This window comes from Mustela lutreola, chromosome X (assembly GCF_030435805.1).
Source record: "Mustela lutreola isolate mMusLut2 chromosome X, mMusLut2.pri, whole genome shotgun sequence".
In the NCBI taxonomy this organism is placed as follows: domain Eukaryota; kingdom Metazoa; phylum Chordata; class Mammalia; order Carnivora; family Mustelidae; genus Mustela; species Mustela lutreola.
In genome coordinates, this window is record NC_081308.1 from 95,118,391 (window position 1) to 95,131,544 (window position 13,154).

The following is a 13,154-nucleotide window of genomic DNA, read 5'->3' on the forward strand; positions in this document are numbered from 1 at the left end:
GAGGGAAATCAAGTCACACAACCAGTAAGTAACTGACAGGAGATTCAAAACCCAGCTTTGCCCATGTGAAGCCAAGATCTGGGTTACTGCTCTGTTACAATGGTAAGATAAGGGAGCATGCTGTGTGTCCTTCTGGAAAAGGCTGTGCTCCCTTGCTGAGGAAAAGCAAGCTCAGGTCTGAAATGCTGATCTAACTTTCTCAGAGCAGCCCGGAGATGGTGTAGGAGTCATGAACTAAGCATATTGTATTAAGTTCTTATAAATGGCTTTTGTCTATGCATGCTAATATCATCCAATCATGAAGCAAATGTTGGGGCACCCAACTCTTGGTCAGGCCCTCCACTGACGGCTGGGAATAGAATGGTGAGCTAAAAGACCCACAGTCTTTGCTCTCCTTCAACTTACAGATTTTTCTTACTTAAACTACTTTCAATTTACTCAAAAGCAATGCCTCCTGCCCCTTTGATAAGGAGCAATGTTGATAGGCACAGCTTATCTTGTGCTAAAATTCATTGAGCACACTATGTTACTTGCATGTCTTTACACATCTTATTTCTCCATTAAAGTAAAAGTTCCTCAAAATCTCAGCTTATCACTCAGTTCAGCACACTGTGACCAATAAATGTAATCAATTAGCAAATGACTGGTCAATGAATTTCCAAACTATGTGATTTGCCTTCGAATCCCATCTGCATCTCACCTGCTTCCCATCACACAAGGTCTAAGCAAACTAAGACTCATCTTGTAGCAAACGAGTTCGTTCTCTCCACTCTCCAGTGCACATTTCTCTGATGACCAAAATTTTAAAATAAAGAAAAGGCAGCTAAGTAAGAAACTGGAAGAAGATGTATTTTTTAAAGATTTTATTTATTTATCTGAGAGAGAGAGAATGGGAGTGGGAGGGGCAGAGGGAGAAGCAAACTCCCCACTAAGGAGGGAGCCTGATGTAGGGCTCGATCCCAGGACTCTGGGATCATGATCCCAGCCAAAGGCTGACACTTAACTGATTGAACCACCCAGGCGCCCAAAGGGAGAAGATATTTCCAACAAATAAAGAATTAATATTGGGAACACTTTCTCATCATTTAAATTAATAAGTAAAGGACCAACCAATCCAGCAGAAAAATGATCTATTCCTCCAGGACAAGAATAACAATTTGGGGGAAGAAGAAATGGCAAGCAGGCAATAAACATGAAAAGATGTTCAACCTCACTAGTAATCAGAGATTCAGATTAAAACTGCATTAAGGTCATTGTCTCAAGTCACTTACTGCTTTAAAGACCCTCAATGATTTTTTTTTTCAGCTACCTACAAGATAAATTCCAATTTACTTTTCAAATCTTGATTTCCAACTTCTTCAGAATGATGAGCTGGGAGTCAGAAAATCTGGATTTGAATTCCTTTTTTTTTTTATTGTGTTATGTTAGTCACCATATAGTATATCATTAGTTTTGGACATAGTGCTCCATGATTCATGGGTTGCATATATTACCCAGTGCTCCATGCAATCTGTGCCCTCCTTAATACCCACCACTAGGCTCACCCCATCCCCCACCACCCTCCCTTCTAAAACCCTTAGTTGGTTTCCCAGTGTCCTTGGTCTCTCATGGTTCGTCTCCCACTCTGATTTCTCCCGCTTCATTTTTCCCTTCTCCTAATGTCCTCTATGTTATTCTTCATGTACCACAAATAAGTGAAACTCTAACCAGCTCTAGCTGTGTGACATTGGGCAAGTCATTGAAACTGTCAATCTTAAAAAATAAAATAAAATAAAAATAGGGGTGCAGAGTGGCTCAGTTGGTTAAGAAACCGACTCCTAATTTTGGCTCAGGTCATGATCTCAAGGTCATAGTATCAAGCCCCACATCGAGCTCTGCACTCAGCATGGAGTCTGCTTAAGATTCTCTCTCTCCTTCTCCCTCAGCCTTCCCCCCACTTCAAAAAACCATACTAAAAAAATTAAAACATAATAAATAAAAATAAAAAAATAAACTGTTAACCTTAACTTTCAATTCCTGTGAAATACAGATTATCTATTTCTCAAGGAGAGTTTGGAGGATTAAATTAAATTCTCCGTAAATTATAGAGTACTGCAAAGGGGAACCTACGTGGTTTAATCTTTAAGCATCTGCTTTCAGATTGGGTCATGGGATCGAGCCCCACATCAGGCTCCCTGCTCAGTGGAAAGCCTGCTTCTACCTCTCCCACTGTCCCTGCTTGTGTTCCCTCTCTCTGTGTGTCACTCTTTGTCAACTAACTAAATAAATCTTTAAAAAAATAAAGCACTGTAAAATGTAGAGCATTATTTTGTATTAATTATTTTCTTTTTAGAAAAGAAATACAAACTTAATGTAGAAAACTGGAAAACATTCACAAAGTTCCAAAAAGAACAAAATAAAAATATAAATGTATATGTATATGAAAATCATTATACACAATTCCAGCAGGAGACAACCACTTGTAATGTACTGGTAACTTACAAATAGCCTGTGGGTTGAAGAAAAAAATCAAAAGGGAAATTAAAAAATAGTTTGATTTAATGAAAATAAAAACACAGCATATCAAAACCATTGGGATTCAGCTAAAGAAGTACTTAAAGGGAAATTTTTATTACTAAAGTACCTATGTTAGAAAGGATGGAAAGTCTCAAACCAAGAAACTAGAAAATGTAGAGCAAAATGAACCAAAAGCAAACAGAAGAAAGGAATAATAAAGAAGTCAGTGAAATTGAAGATAGAAAATCAATGGAAAAAAATCAGTGAGACCAAATCTGTTTTCAATAAAAACCAATAAAATTGATTAACTTCTTACAAAAGTAGCAAGGATAAAAAGAGAGAAGATGCAAGTTCCTAATATTAGAGACAACAGAGAGCATTTTAAAGAATAACAACAAAGGAATATTATGAATAACTTTATGCCACTTAAGTTAGCAACCTAGATGAAACAGATGAATTCTTTGAATGACACAAATTACCAAAGCTCAGTATAGAAGATATAGATAACCTGACTATTCCTATATACATTTATTTATTTATTTATTTGTTTGTTTGTTTGAGAGAGAGAGACCACACAGAGAGAGGAGCAGAGAGAAAGAATCTAAAGCAGACTCCCTACTGAGTGCATAGCCCAAAATGAGGCTCGATCTCATGACCCAGAGATCATGACCTGAGCTGAAATCAAGGGTTAGAGGCTAAATGGCTAAGCCATCCTGATGCCCCTTTTATATCTTTTAAATAACTTGAATTTGTAGTTAAAATTTGGTCACAAAGAAAACTCTAGAGCCAGATGGCTTCACTGGTCAATTCTATCAAACATTCTACCATACATTTCAGAAAAAAAAAATCAAGAGGAGGGATTACTTCCCAACTAAATCATTGATGTAGGCATGACACTGACATGAAAACAAGATAAAAGTTATTACAAAGACAAAAATAGTACTATAGACCAAAATCTCACCTGAACATAGATGCAAACATTCTCGATAAAATTCCAGTTAATTAAACCCAACTATATATATATATATATATATATATATATATATATATGGTCTGTCCATGTTGATACAAATGTTGGGTATTCATTCTTTCTGATGGAGGCATAATACTCCATAGAATATATGGATCACATCTTCTTTATCCATTTATCCATTGAAGGGCATCTTGGTTCTTTCCACAGTTTGGTGACCATGGCCATTGCTGCTATGAACATTGGGGTACAGAAGGCCATTCTTTTCACTACATCTGTATCTTTGGGGTAAATACCCAGAAGTGCAATTGCAGGGTCATAGGGTAGCTCTATTTTAAATTTCTCAAGGAATCTCCCCACTGTTTTCCAAAGTGGCTGTGCCAACTTGCATTCCTACCAACAGTGTAAGAGGGTTCACTGTTGGGAACTGGGGAATGTGGAAGGGGAGTTGAACCATGAGAGACTGTGGACTCTGAGGAACTAACTGAGGGTTTTGGAGGGCAGGGGAGTAGAAGGTTGGGTGAGCCTAGTGGTGGGTATTGTGGAGGGCACATACTGTATGGAGCACTGGGTGTGGTGCATAAACAATGAATTCTGGAACACTAAAAAGAAATTTAAAAAATAAAAAAAAATTAAAAAGTATGATACTTTATGGGCAAGTGGGATTTATCCTGAAAGTTAAAGGTTAATTCAACATTCACAGTTCAGTCAACTGAACTCATATATCAACAAACTGGACAAGAAGAATCATATAATCATGACAAGAGATGCCAAAAAAGCATCTGACAAAATTCTATATCCATTTGTGACAGAAACTCTCAACAAAGCAGAAAAGGACCTTCCTTAACCTAATAAGGACATTTTTTTAAAAAAGCCCTACAGTTAGCACCATACTTAATGGAAAAAGACAATGCTTTCTCCCTAAGATCAGGAGTTATGGAAGGATATCTTCCACCACTTTGGAGATCCTACTCAGTGAAATTAGGTAAGCAAGAGAAGGAAAAGGCATACATATTAGAGAATAAAACACAAAACTGTTATAGATGGTATGACTGTCTACAAAGAAAAATCCCAAAGAATAGATTTAGAGCTACTATAAATAGTAACAGAATTTAAGCAAGATTACAGATTACAAGGCCAATATAAAAAATCCTGTCACATTTATATATTCTATAAAGAACAATTACAAATTGAAATTTGAAAAAGTACCATTTGCAATAGCTCCCCCTAAACATAGAAATACCGAAGTATCTAATAAAATGTGTGCCAGATCCCTATTCAGAAACCTAAAAAACAATGATAAAAGAAACAAAAGAAGGCCTTAAAAAATGCCTTGTTTGTGGACTGGAAGTCACAATATTGTGGAAATGTCAATTCCCCCCAAAGTGACATAGATTTAATGAAACTCCAAACCAAATATTATCAGGATATTTTTGTAAAAATTCGTACTCTCATTCAAAAGTTTATATGGAAAGGTAAAGTAGTAGAATAGCCAAAACAATTCTGACAAAGTATGATTTGGGAGGATATATATGGTGTGATTTCATGACTTAACGTAAAATTATATTTTTCAAGGCAATATGTTTTCGACAAATTTTAGACAAACATATCAATAGAATAGAATGATGAGTCAAAAAATAGACCCAAACTTAACACAGTCAATTGATTTTCAACAAAGGTGCAAAGACCATTCAATGAAGAAAAAATATTCTTTTCAACAAATGCTTGTGGAACATTTGGACAGTCATATACAAAACAAGAACTAAAATAAATCTGTAACTCAGACCATATACAAAAATTAATCCCGGATGGATCATAGACTTCCATGTAAACTTTAATATCTTTAAACATCTAGAAGAAAATGTTGAAGGCTATCTTGGTGTAATTGGGTTAGGCAAAAACTTCTGAGAAATGACACCAAAACCATAATCCATAAAAGAAATTTAAGGGAGAAGGGGGTGGGATTATGGACATTGGGGGGAGGGTATGTGATTTGGTGAGTGCTGTGAAGTGTGTAAACCTGGTGATTCACAGACCTGGGGATAAAAATATATGTATATAAAAAATATATGTTTATAAAAAATAAAAAATAAAAAAAAAAAAAAAAAAAAAAAAAAGAAATTTAAAATAGGACCTCATCAAAATTAAGAACTTCTGCCTTTGAAAGAGTGGTAAGGGATGCTTGGGTGGCTCAATCGGTTAAGCGTCTGACTTTGGCTCAGGTCATGACCTCAGGGTCATGGGATCCAGTGCCATGTAGGCTCCCTGCTCAGCAGGGAATCTGCTTGTCCTTTTCTCTCTGTCCCTCCCCCTGATTGTGCTCTCTCTCTCTCTCTCTCTCAAATAAAATCTTTTATGGGGCACCTGGGGGCTCAGTGGGTTAAAGCCTCTGCCTTCGGCTCAGGTCATGATCCCAGGGTCCTGGGATCAAGTCCGACATCCAGCTCTCTGCTCAGCAGGTTGCCTGCTTCCCTCTCTCTCACTGCCTGCCTCTCTGCCTACTTGTGATCTGTCTCTCTGTCAAATAAATAAATAAAATCTTTTTAAAAAATCTTTTAAAAAACAGTGTAGAGAACAGAAAGTAAAGCCATGGGATGAGAGAAATTATTTATAAATCATATTTCTGATAAAAGACTTTTATCCAGAATACATAAAGAAATCTCAAAACTTGAAGATAAAGAAAAATCCAATTTTTACAAAATGGGAATATAATTTGAACAGACACTTTACCAAAGAAGATTTACAGGTATCAAACATATAATTAACCAGCAGAATAATGCAAATTGAAACCATTTTCATGGTTTCATCATGAAGCCATCACAATGGCTAAACTCAAGAAAACCTAACCATAATAAGTGCTGGTGAGGATGTGAAGCAACTGGAATTCCCCTTTGGTGGAAACGCAAAAGAATACAGCCATGCTGGAAACAAGTTGACAGTTTCTTATAAAGTTACACAGAATGCTTACTATACAACCCAACAATCTCACTCCTAGGTGTTTTTCCAAGTGAAATGAGAACCTACATGCAGTTCACGAGAACTCTGGCCCTTTCATCTGCTGATGCAGGTTTAATAAAGTTGTTGGTGAAATATTATTGATCAACTGTCATTACCCTGCATGTAAATTGTCCCCAAACCCTGCTAACATCTACATCAATAAAATGTTCATCATAACTGAATAAAAAAACATATTCACACAAAACCCCGTTCCTACATGTTTAGAATGGCTCTTTTCATGGTCCCCCAAACCTAAAACCACCTCAAATGTCCTCCAACTGATGAATTTATAAATATCCACACAATGGAATATTAGCAATAAAAAGAAATGAACATAGATGAATCTCAAAGGCATTGTGCCAGACTCAAAGTCCCTATGTGGTATAATTCCACTTCTTTTCATTCTGGAAAAGGCAAAACTATAGGGACAGAAAACAGATCCATAGTTACCAAGGACTAGGGTGGGTGAAGAATTTTAACTGCAAAGGGACACAGAGGACATCTGTTGGATGATGCAGTCATTTTTCTATCTTGATTACAGTGGTACTTACATGGCAGAATGCTTGTGTCAAAACTCACAAAACTGTACCCTACAGAAAGGGTGAGTTTTGTTGCATGTAAACTATACCTTAATAAAACAATTTAAAAAAATAGAGAAAAGAAAAATCACATATAATTCCCCTACCAGAAGATAACCACTTTTAACATTCCAAAAAGGTCATGCCCATTTTTTTCCTTTTTCAAATTAACAGACTTTGTTTCTTATAGCTGTTTGAGGTTTATCAAAACACTGAGCAGGAAGTACAGGGTTCCCACATATGCTCTCTTTACCCCACCCCCAAATATCTTGTTATTGACATCTTCAGTTAATGAAGAACTGGTACATTTGTTACAATTAATGGACCGCTAGTGAGATATTAACATTAACTAAAGCACATGAACATGTACTTTGTTTTGCACCATGTTATGTGTTATGACAAATGTATAATAATACATATCCACAAAGGAATAATTTCAGCACCCTAAATATCCCCTGTATTTTGCTTTCTCATCTCCTCCCTCTTCTGCCCCCCGTCCTGAAAAATCACCAATTCTTTTTTTTTTTTTTTTTACTGTCTTTATAGTTTTGTCTTTTCAAGATGTCATATAGTTGGAATCATAGGGTGTGATGTCTCTTTAAACTTGCTTCTTTCACTTAGAACTATGCATTTAAAGTTCCTCCCTATCTTTTCATTACTTGATAGCTCATTTATTCTGTCACTGACCAATATTCTGTTATATGAACGTACAGCTTATTTATCAATACACCTATTGGAGGACATCTTGGTGGCTTCCCATTATTGGAAATGGTGAATAAATCTGCTATAAATGCTTGTGTGCAAGTTTCATGTGGACATGTTTTCAACTCACTTAGATAACGCCTAGGAGTATGGCTTCTGGATCACATAGTATGGCAATGTTTAGCTTTGTAGGAAACTTCCCAATGGTCTCCCAACATGACTATACCATTTTACATTCCCACCAGCAGCAAAAGATAGTTCCTGTTGTTCCACACCTTCACCAGGATTTGGTGTCCTCTGTATGTCTGGGATCAGCCATTCTAATAGGTAGGTTGATTTAATTGGTAATTTCCTAATGACATACCATGTGGAGCATCTATTCACGCACTTATTTGCCACCTGTATGTCTTCTTTGGTGAGGTGTCTGGTTAACTCTTGGCCTATCTGTTAATTGCGTAGGTCATTTCCTTTTCTTTCTTGTGTGAGATTTAAAGAGTTCTTTGTATATTTTGGATACAAGTCCTCTATCAGATACGTGTTTTGCAAATATTTTCCCTCAGTCTGCGGCTTGGCATTTCAAGCCCTCAACAGTGTCTCTTGCAGAGCAGAAGTTTTTTACTTTTAATGAAGTCCAATTTATCAATTTTTTCTTTCGTGGAGTATGTTTTTTCTGTTGTATCTAAAAGCACACTACCAAACCTGAGGTCACCGAGATTTTCTCCTATGTTATCTTTTAGAAGTTTTATACTTAATGTATTTTATATTAAGACCTTTGATCCATTTCAAGTTATTTTTGTGAAAGGTTTAAGGTCAGTGTCTACATTCTTTTTTTTTTTTTTTTTTGCATGTGGATGTCTTGTTGTCCTGACACAATTTGTTGAAAAGATTGTCCTTTTTCCAATGAAATGTCACTGCTCCTTTCATCAGAGATCGGTTTGCTATGCTTGTGTGGGTCTTTTTCTGGGCTCTCTATTATGTTCCATTGATCTATTTGTCTCTTCTTTCAACAACATGATGCTGTCATAATTATTGTAGATTTATAGCAAGTCTCAAAGTTGGGTAGTGGCAGTCCTCCAACTTTATTGTTCTTCAGTGTTGTGTTAGAAATTCCGGGTCTTTTGCCTTTCAAGGAAAATTTAGAGTCACTTTATTTCCATGGAGTAAGTTGCTGGGATTTTGATAGGTATTATACTGAATCTATGGATCAAGTTGGACATACTGGTATCTTGATAATATTGGGTCTTCTTATCCATGAGCATGGAATATCTTTCCATTTATTTGATTCCTTTCCTGAGAATTTTGAAGTTTTCCTTAGAGAGATCTTGTACACATTTTGCCAAATTTATACCTAAGTACTTTCATTTCTTGGTATTAATGTAAATGGCACTGTTTTTTAATTACAAATTCTAATTGTTCATTGTTGGTATATAAGAAAGCAATTGATTTTTATATATTAACCTTGTGTCCTTCAACCTTGCTATAATTGCTTATTAATTTGGGGAGGGGTTTTTAAAATCAATTCTTTAGGACTTTTTACACAGGTAATCATGTCATCTGTAAACAAAGGCAGTTTTATTTCTTCCTTTCAAACCTTTACACCCTTTGTTTCCATTTCCCATTTTAATGCATTAGCTATGACTGCAAATACAATGTTTAATTAGAGTGGTCAAAGGAGACATCATTGCCTTGTTCCTGATCTTAGGGGGAAAACACCTAGTTTCTCTCCATTGAGTGTGGTGTTAACTATAGTTTTTTTTTTTTTTTTTGTAGATATTCTTTATGAAGTTGATGAAATTCCCCTCTATTCCTAGTTTGCTGGATGGTGGTGGATTTTGTCAAATGTTTCTATGCATCTAGTGCTATATCATGTGATTTTTCTTCTTTAGCCTGTTGGTGTGATGGATTACATTAATTGATTTTTTAAAAATATTTTATTTATTCATTTGACAGACAGAGATCACAAGCAGGCAGAGAGGCAGGCAGAGGGAGAGAGAGGGAAGCAGGCTCCCCGGTGAGCAGAGAGCCTGATGCGGGGCTCAATCCCAGGACCCTGGGATCATGACCTGAGCCGAAGGCAGAGGCTTTAACCCACTGAGCCACCCAGGCGCCCCACATTAATTGATTTTTGAATGCTGGAACAGACTTGCATACCTGAAATAAATTCTGCATCTTGTGGATTTTTCATACATTGTTGAATTTAACTTGCTAACATTTTGCAGAGGATTTTTGCATAAGATATATTGATCTGTAGTTTTCCTTTCTTGTAACCTCTCTTCCTGGTTTTGATATCAGGGTAATGTTGGTTAGGTAGTATTCTTTCTGCTTCTATCTTCTTTTTTTTTTTTTTAAGATTTTATTTATTTATTTGACAGAGAGAGATCACAAGCAGGCAGAGAGGGAGGCAGAGAGAAAGGGAAGCAGGCTCCTCGCTGAGCAGAGAGCCCGATGCGGGGCTCGATCCCAGGACCCTGGAATCATGACCTGAGCTGAAGGCAGAGGCTTTAACCCACTGAGCCACCCAGGCGCCCCTGCTTCTATGTTCTAAAACAGACTGACGAGTGTCAGTATTACTTCTTCCTTAAATGTTTGGTCAAGTTCCCCAGTTTATCATCTCGGCCTGGTACTTTCTGTTTTGGAAGATTATGAATTATTGATTCAATTTCTTTAATAGATATAAGCTATTCAGACTATTCCTTCTTTAGTGAGTTTCATTGAACTGTATCTTCTAAGGTATTGGTCCACCGTTTCTAAGTCATCAAATTTGCGGACACAGAGTTGTTCATTATATTCCTTTATTATCCTTTTGATATCAATGCATCAATAGTGATGATGGCCTTTCTTCCATTTCTGATGTTAGTAGTTTGTCTCTTCTCCCTTTTTTCTTAATTAATCTGGTTAGAGGTTTGTTTTATGGGTCTCTTCAAAGAACCAGTTTTGGTGTCATTTATTTTTCTCTATTATTTCCCTGGTTTTACTTTCATTGATTTCTGCTTTAATTTTAAAAAATTTATTTTCTTTTGATTACTTTGGATTTGATTTGCTCCTATTTTTCTGATTTCCTTTTTTTAATATTATTTATTTGACAGAGAGAGAGAGGGAACACAAGCAGGGGGAATAGTGAGGAAGAAGGAGAAGCAAGATTTCTGCTGAGCAGGGAGCCAGATGCAGGGTTCCATCCCAGGACCGTGGAATCATGACCTGAACCGAAAGCAGACCCTTAACCAACTGAGCCACCCAGGTGTCCCTATTTTTCTAGTTTCTTTTTTTTTTTTTTAAAGATTTTATTTATTTATTTGACAGACGGAGATCACAAGTAGGCAGAAAAGCAGGCAAAGAGAAAGGCGGAAGCAGGCTCTCTGCTTCTGCGATGTGGGGCTCGATCCCAGGACCCTGACATCATGACCTGAGCCGAAGACAGAGGCTTTAACCCACTGAGCCACCCAGGCGCCCCTATTTTTCTAGTTTCTTAAGGTGAAAGTCAAATTATTGCCATTAGATCTTTCTTTTTCTAATATACTAATACTATGCTATAAATTTCCCCTAAGCACTGCTTTTGCTGCACCCTGTGAATTTTGATAAGTTCTATCTTGACTTTCATATAATTCAAAATATTTTAAAATTTCTCTTATTTCTTTGACTCATGTGTTATTTTTTAAAGATTTTATTTATTTATCTATTTGAGAGAGAAAGAGTACACACGCAAAGAGGAGCAGAGGTTGGGGGAATGGTGGAGAGAGAATCTGAAGTAGACTGCTTTGAACACAGAGCCTGACACGGGGCTCAATCCCATGACCAGGAAATCATGACCTGGACCAAACCCAAGAGTCAGAAGCTCGACTGACTGAGCCACCCAGGCACCCTGATCCATGTGCTTTTTCAAACTGTATTATTTAATCTTTAAATATTTGGGGATTTTACAGCTATCTTTTTGTTATTGAATTCTAGTTTCATTCCAGTGTGAACTAAGAGGATATTTTGCATAATGTTTATTACTTTTAATTTTGTAAGGTGTGTTTTATGACCCATGAATGTGGTCCACCTTGGTAGATGGTTCATGTGAGCTTGAGAAGAATGTGTATTCTACTGTTGTTGGATAAAATATTCTATAGAAGTTAATGAGATTTGGTTGATGGATGATGCTGTTCAGTTTAATTACATCCTTACTGATTTTCTGTCTTCAGGACCTGTTAATTATTAATAGAGAGGTATAAAAGTTCCAACTATAATAGTAGATTTGTCTGTTTCTTCTTGTAGCTCTAATAGTTTTTGCCTCACATACTTTGGGATACCCTGTTGGATGCATACACATGTTTCCTTGCTCTGAAAGTCTGCTTTGTCTGAAATTAATCTAGCTACTCCCACTTACTTTTGATTAGTGTCAGCATGCTATAACTTTCTCTGTCCCTTTACTTCTAATCTATATGGACTTTTGTATTCTTTTAAATGACCTTATTTATTTATTTGACACAGAGAGACACACAGCGAGGGAGGGAACACAAACAGGGAGAGTGGGAGAGGGAAAAGCAGGTTTCCTGCCAAGCAGGAAGCCAGATGCGGGGTTTGATCCCAGGACACTGGGATCATGACCAAGCCAAAAGCAGATGCTTAATGACTGAGCCACCCAGGCACCCCTCTGTTATGGTGTTTCTGACTTCTCACATTTCCTTTGTTCCTTTCTTAAGAGTTTCCATCTCCTGTTCCATCTAATTTTGAATATTATCCACTTTCCCTAGTAAAGTCCTAATCAGACTACTCACTGTAATTCCAAATTCCCAGTCCGATAATTCCAAAATATTTTCTATAACGGAATCTGGTTGATGCTTGATTTGTGTCTTCAGACTCTGTTTTTTTGCCTTTCAGCCTACTTTTTATTTTTTGTTGAAAGTTGGACATGAGGCACTGGATAAAAGAAACTAAGGTAAATAAGCTTTTAGCATGAGGTTTTATGTTAACCTACCTGGAATTTAGGCTACTTGTACTCTTTGCCGTAGCTGTGATGTCAGAGCTAAAATTTGCTCTAATGTCCTTGTTTATTTCCCTGCCTATTGTTCTGGGCTTCCCTAGATTTAATAGTGTCTGAGGTGTGTAGTTTTCTCACCTGTAATCTCCTGTTATTACACAAGGGCCCTATCGATGTCGTAGTAAATCGGGGCAGGGGTTGGAGGGAGAAGCATTCTATAAATCATGCGATTAGTTCTCAGCCTTTTAGTGAGTCTTTGCCTCTGAGCTGTGACCTTCAAACGTGCTAATTGCATCTGCTCTCCTCCACCTGTATAGATAAGACAAGAAGGCTAGTGGAGTTGGGTATTTCCCTTCTTTCCAGTTCATTAGACTCTGATAAAATGCAAATCAGGGAGGCTCTGGTAAAATCATCTCCCTTGAGGGAGGGCCTTAATTTAGGAGAACAAAGA

General features: G+C 36.9%; 1 protein-coding gene across 7 annotated transcripts in view; it reads right to left on the reverse strand.

Annotated features, from left to right (window-relative positions):
• Window positions 1-13,154, reverse strand: part of CHRDL1 (chordin like 1) — a 121,941-nt gene that overhangs the window by 91,105 nt on the left and 17,682 nt on the right. The window lies entirely within an intron of this gene.